Source organism: Seriola aureovittata, chromosome 20 (genome assembly GCF_021018895.1).
Source record: "Seriola aureovittata isolate HTS-2021-v1 ecotype China chromosome 20, ASM2101889v1, whole genome shotgun sequence".
Classification (NCBI taxonomy): Eukaryota; Metazoa; Chordata; class Actinopteri; order Carangiformes; family Carangidae; genus Seriola; species Seriola aureovittata.
Genome location: NC_079383.1, coordinates 5,427,649 through 5,434,632, shown reverse-complemented (window position 1 = coordinate 5,434,632; position 6,984 = coordinate 5,427,649).

The following is a 6,984-nucleotide window of genomic DNA, read 5'->3' as shown; positions in this document are numbered from 1 at the left end:
ACTAGCAAGTGTCAAATGAATCCACAACATCAACACAAATGTCTTTCAAGCCAGGAGGTTACCCAGGGGTGGAATCAGGTTTGGCGTTACAGGACTTAGGAATCGTACTAGGTAGCTGATTTGTATGCATACAACCTACTTGGATGTAGGCTACCATGCGACCTATAAATATAAAGCTTCATTTTTATCATAATCAGAATCAAGTTTATTGCCAAGTAGGTTTTCACATACAAGAAATTTGCTTTGGTGTTTTGGTGCATAACAATAAATATACTGGGAAAAAAAAAAAGGTAAAGCCAAACAAGTGCTGCAGGTCAGATAGCTTAAATATGAATAGAAAAATGTTACAATAAAATATTTGAAATACAAATGTGAAAAAGTATTAGAAAAATATATAAATTAATACAAATATGTAACAGTATGAAAAACGTTTAACTGAACACACTTGACATATGCTATTTGTGTAGCGGGCGTGAGGGCTAATGTGGGCTTTAGCATTACACAACAAACGGACAGGGACATTCCAGCCGGTAAAAGCAGGTAATGTATGTAACCAAACAGACAAACAGAACAAATACATACTTCTATAACCCAACAGCTTCATCCACCTGATACAGTATTATAAATAAATATACTAGGAATTAAAACAGATTTAGTTTCACATTTAATCCTGGATATTTTATATCATTATAGAGCTTGTTGCTCTAGGTAGTAAGCTAGCTCCCTTCTATGTTAATTCCTCTTTAGCCTAATGTCATTATATATTTTTATATGTCCATTTCCTGTCTGAGATTTCCCACCCAGCGTTCAATGAAGTCAATCAAATGCAAATGTTTACCACTTATAATACAACACCAGCCCATTCTCAAATATTAAAATTTCACAGGCTCTCATTAATTATACACTTCCAGGATTGCTTACCACTCCTGACAGTAAGAGGAGTCTGCTGAGTCTGGAGTGTGTACAGTGTTCATCTGTGTCTGGGTGGTTTTTGACCCGAAGGCCCTCTTAACACTCATGACATTGGCGTGCTCAGACTGGTGCGGATAATGGAGCAAAGGGACGACCTTTATGATGAATTAATAATTGATAGAGTAATTGGGTTGGCCTCTTACTGGCCTGAAGGAGCCCAAGGTTTTGCCTCGCGCCGCTCAAAGAGAGCCATTATTCTGCACTGTGTGGCCGGCAAAGGGCAAACAGCAGATCAAATATGCACCACCGAGAACACACACACAATTATCCCTGACTTAATGGGGCTGACTTCACAAAAAAAAGTCTTTTCTAAATGCAGCGGACTGGAGCTGACCACAGTCATCGGCGGTCACCTTGGAGGAGTTGGTCAACATTGCTGCTAATATGACCGGTAGAAACGACAGCGGTGGAAATGATGTTCATTTGGCTTTGTCAACAGAGTAGAAGGGGTATGATTAAATATAAAAGGATTGGGGAGGGGACTAGATAGCATTTGCCGCAGAATTGCTTGATGGGAGATGATCTTACATAGGGTGGTGCCATCCACGTGCCAGCATGTCACTCCTCCAGCTGTCCTCCCTCTCTCAGTCTACTTTTGACGTGGAGATAAATATGCTCTACCATGGTCCCTTAAACACTGCCGAGGCCTGCATATCAATTTTTGACAGCGTGGCTTTGCCGTCCATTAAGGCGTAATTATGTTAAAGATCTTCTATCTATTATTTGGTGCTTAGCTGTACACGCAAATCGCAGTGAGGTCAAGCTCTAATCGAAGTCTGGCGTTTAGTGACTCTGAGTGCCTTGTAGGTTTTTGTAATTGGCCTTTTGAACACTAATGGTATGTCATGACTGATGAGCTCTTCAGTTTGAGGCCCAACGTATAATTTTTGACTATCGAGGCCAGACATTAAAGAAAGCAGACAGGGGAGGAGCGTCTCAGTTTGCTGACGGTGAGCACATTTCTGGCCATTAGTGACTAGTTGGTATGCTCACAATAAATTTTTATTTATACCTATTTATTATTGTGAGAGTGGAACGTGGGGGGCTGGAAGAAAGTCAGAACCGAAAGCTAAAGAGGGAAGTGGGTTCAGAGGGTTCTCTCTAGCACCAGCGACGAGGTGCCCTGTCTGACTTATGGAAAACACTGCATATTAACCAGCTTGAGCTTGTTTGCTCGCTCACACATACTCAGTGAATAGTGCATGTATAATGAGTAATTCCTATTTGTGTTGGCTGTGGCGTGCTCCCCCTCTGCTGGCCTCTCATACATTATTTGTTGTGGTATTGTTTTCCAGCTGTGAGAGTACTCAACATTTTGCCTCTCCAAAACACATCAGGACAGAGAGGAGTCTGCAGCTTCGCGAGAGCCGATTTAACTCACTGCGTCTGCCTCATTTATATATATATTTCTATCACTGCTGTGATAAAATACAACCCCCCCCCTGCTTTTGCATCAACAAAACCAGGAATAATAGCTAAAAATGGATCGCTTTTAACAAAAGTGTAACCAAAGAGCCTCGCAGCTCAGACGTGTTCTTTGAAGTGTAGTTCCTGCTGCTCAAAGCTGTGGAGGTGCAGCCGATCACATCCCTAAATATTCTTTCAACAACATGACAACTGGTTTAAACACATGAGCTGAGATGAGCGCAGACGAGTCCACCGTTTACAAAAAAGAAATACATTTTGTTGTCCCAGTCCAACCCGCCCGCCTCCTTCCTCCCTGGCTGGGACTGCAGTTGAAAAGCATGCGGTGCGATGTGCACAGCAGGTGCCTGCAAACTCCACTGAAACTCTGTTAAACAAACCAGATCTGCTCCTCTCTCTCTCTGCTCTGTCTGTGCTGACGAGGGATCAAAAGCGAGAATGCTGACACATAAAAAAACAGTGAAGCTTGATGACGAGATCAAGTGGAATTTTAACTGTATTGGTTTGGCGTGAGTGTCCCATGCTGGATGTGCAGAAGCGGTGCTGCCTAATTAGCTATTCCAGACCATCTCTGAGACAGCGCTCGGGGCAGGTGGGCTGTAAGGAGCCGTCTGGATCCCTGCTGTGATGAAAGGGGTCTGGTTGTCACACAAATTTGATTGGATGGTGTTTAATTGCCGCACTCTGGTTGGATGGAGCATTGGTTAATTGTAGCCAAAGCTGGTCTGTGAGCTGGGTTTATGTGCATATATCAGGGTAAAAGCATGCGGACATGTAACATATGGCACGGGAGCAATAAACTAGATTTGTGTAGGGCTCTGTGTGCATAACTGTAGGGTTTCAGCATCAGAATGAGCATCCTCTGTTTACATGGACTTGACAAGCCAGAACTGCAGCCACCGTGAGGCAGATGCCTTGTAGCAGCATTTCATAGTGCGGTTTATTATTTTTAAGTTCTGTCTCAGTACCTCCACACCAGGAGAATACAACGTAGCTTCAAAATGAGCTGAGGAGCAGAGAGGCGTGAGCAATCAGAAAACAAAATCATAAAAAGGGGGCCCAGAGACAATTGACTAATCCGGCGCAAACCCAGGATCTGGGTCTTATTGACTTACTGTCAGTGTAATCCATATCATAACCATCTGCTCCATTGCTGTGAAACACCAAGGGCATATTAGCTGTATGTCTCCTGTGAGGGTTTCAGCTGACAGTAGCCTAGAGGGCTCCGTGGAGTCATTTGGAAGAGTACCTGTAAAGCCACACTACATGAATCCTAATTCTGCTATTGTGTCTTCCTGCTGAAAGCTCGATACATGTCTTCCCTGGGTTAACAGAGGAACGCTCCCTTGTTGGCGCCGCAGGAGTGTTCTGCCTGTAGATTGATTCGGAGTAACGTCTTTGGAGACTGATTTTCATCTTTTCTGAGACGTTTATTTGTGATGGAATTATTATAGCTCTGAATTATGTACTAAAACAAACCTCTTTTGAAAAACACACTCCAGAAGCAAAGTGTTCACATTCCAGCTGAGCCAAAGCATTGTTTCCACTGATAGTAACTCCAACATTATTTTGACTGGCAGCTTTCCATTTGTTCCCTGAGCCTGTGGATGGCTGTTTACATCAGCCCAGTTCATAATAATTGTGATGGACCAAGCTGCCGGACCTTTGTGAGCCCTCAGTGCAACAATATAACAACGTCAACATAATAACGTCAGTGGGCCAAAACACACAGAGGGTCATTTTCTGTCAACCGCCCCCAGTAACCCTCTTTTTATTCAGCGCTCCTCAGAATTCATGGACCAACCAATCGACTGAACAGCTGCAGCCACCTGACTGACTTTTAACGGAACCTCCCATTTCACTGTGACATGAGCTGGAATAATGACCGATGAATGCCTGTCCGTCTGTCTGCAGGCCAGCGTGCCAGCCCTCCCCCTCCTCCTCATCCTCCTCCTCCTCCTCCTCCGGCCTTGACTTTGACCCTGTGTCAACTTTGAAACCTTGAGCAAATGTCACCTGATGTGTCTCACTTTCATCGGCTCCCAGCAGAGGATTTCTGTTTGCCTGCTTGCTTGTGCTTTGCAGGGTTGAGGGTGGGTGGGTGGTTGGGTGGGTGGTGGGGCAGTGGCGATGGGTAGGCAGCCCTAATCTAGTCTTTGTCACTAAATATCAAGTAGACTGCCAGGATAACAGAGTGTGACAATGCAGGATAAAGTGCTCCAGATGGGTGTTCATTCCACGTCTATTCCTGTTCCCCTGCCTTCCTCCCTCTCCCTCTGTGTCTGTTTCCTCTCCCTCGCGCTCGCCTCCCTTTTCTTGTTACATTGTGTTATCCAAGGTCTGATCCCTGTTCTTAGTTTTAATATCTTTCTCTCCACCAGGTGAATCTCACAAAATGAAACATTGTGGGCAAACCAAGGACTCTGTTGTGTGTGTGTGTGTGTGTGTGTGTGTGTGTGTGTGTGTGTGTGTGTGTGTGTGTGTGTGTGTGTGCGTGCGCGGATGTGCCTCCCTGGGTTGTAGTCTGAGCTGCCCGACTGATGAGTCAATACATGCAGCACAATCCGTAGCTTTTAGCAGAAAACCAATATGCTGTCTTATCGACTTGTCTAAAGATAAAACAATGCTATATTTTGGTGGCTTAAGCATCTGAAAAGCTGTAAATAGTGTTAAGTCTGCGGAGAGAGGGGGACAGAGAAAGAGAATTAGAGTGTAAAGAGAGAAAGAAGATGTTACAGTGCTTTTGCTGGCACATTTAGGCCAAGGATTCCTGATGATTTATAGACTCGCACAAGGCCTGGATTTATTGAGCGCTACTGCAACAAAGGGATGTTGTGGACACTGCCTTTATAATTGTGCTCATCCTATTTGTTTGTTTACAGCAGCAGGTAGCTGACAGCTAATCCTATGCAAAGTCTGATAATTGAAGGCTTCCTGGGTAACAGGGCCGTCAACTGCCCCTGAATCAGGGAACACACATTCACAGACAAGCGCGTATCGGTTGGTTCAGGGGTTAAAGCTTCAGAGGGGAAATAATTTGTTTCTTTAAAGGGGCCGAGAGAAAAAGAGAGGAGCCCGTGGAGTTAAAGAGAGATGATCATCGAGCTGGAGGTGTCCAAAAAGCATATGGAAGCAAGCCCTGAGAGACACGGAGAATGAAGACAAAGCTGTTTTCCAGCTGCCGTGTGGACTACTGTTATCAGGTTAGCTAGACAGATGAACAACACCTCTGGTGAGTGGCGAGCAGGGTTTTTCTTATAAATAAAAGTTAAGAGGGATCCTCCTTGTTGTGAATCATTATAGATCGGCTCCCTAAACAGTCAACACCAGCTCCGAACCCATCCCCCAACACCCTGCTATCAATCTCTGCATCTCTCCATAAATGCCAGGAGCCGATAATTAATGATAGATTGGTGGTTAATGAAAGATTTACGCGGCATAAAGGATGCTTGGCAATCAGGGGGCGTGTTGGAGGCCTTTGAGCCTTGACAGCCAACACCACATCAATTGCGCCCTGGAGACAAGCGCGCGTAATGGCCCGACAGTCAAGGCAATGACAGTTGTAGGTGAGGTTAAGGAAAGGAAAAAAAAACCAACACAAAGCAGCCAGGCGTCCCTCGGTCACCAGTAGTGACACGCAGCAGAAGGCAGCCTGGTGGGCCCAGAGCATCCTTGTGACAATGCAGACAGCCGTTTAACCTCCAGCCCCCGTCAGGCACGTCTGAGAGGGAGGCGAAGGGGCTGGGGGCGGGGGGGGCACACACTCCTGACAAAATATTTAATTCCGACTTAAAAGGTTATTTCACAATAACACACGGTCCCCCTTGCCTCTTTTTTCCTCTCTGTCTTCTTCCCCTCCACAGCATTCAATTTATTTCCTTCAGATGCACGCTTCACTGGGTACTGTAGTTGACTCCCTCTCTCACTACAACTGCTGGCTTATTAAGTTTCCATGGCAACTTGCCGCATCCACTTTGTTTTATTCGAGCCTGTTGGGACCCCACAGGGTAAAGCTTAGCCGGAACACCAGGAAGCGATGGGTTTAGAGGGGTGGGGGGGACAACCTGCGGCAGCACCGGCGAGAGGGATTGTTGGAGAATTGCTCATTGCCCTCCGCTCCATTTAACCCGCTATGAGGCAGTGGAGCTGAAGCACTGCTTTTTTATGTCACTGTGTCTCCTTGCATCAGGCCAAATATTAAAATATATTGACAAAAGCAGTATGACTGAAACTACCTGCGGGAGGAAAACCATCTTTGTTTTACAATAAAACAAAGGCTAAGAAATAATCTTTGCACTTCAGATCTTTGACTTTTTCATGTCACTGTGCCTTGTTGAAACACTTTTTAGCTATGGATGGAAAATGTCTGTCTGATGGTCCACCGCTCATGGTCCCCAGGGGATGAGTCCTACCTGACCTTGATGAACTCCTGACTTTTTCCTCAGGGGCCACCAGTAAGTTGACATTTTTGGTTTTTAGTGGACAGGAAATTTGGTGCAGATGTTCATTTTCTCCAAAGGATGAATCCTGGGAACTTTATTGATCCCTGATTTTGCCTCTAGCAACACCAGCACTTCACTCACCCAG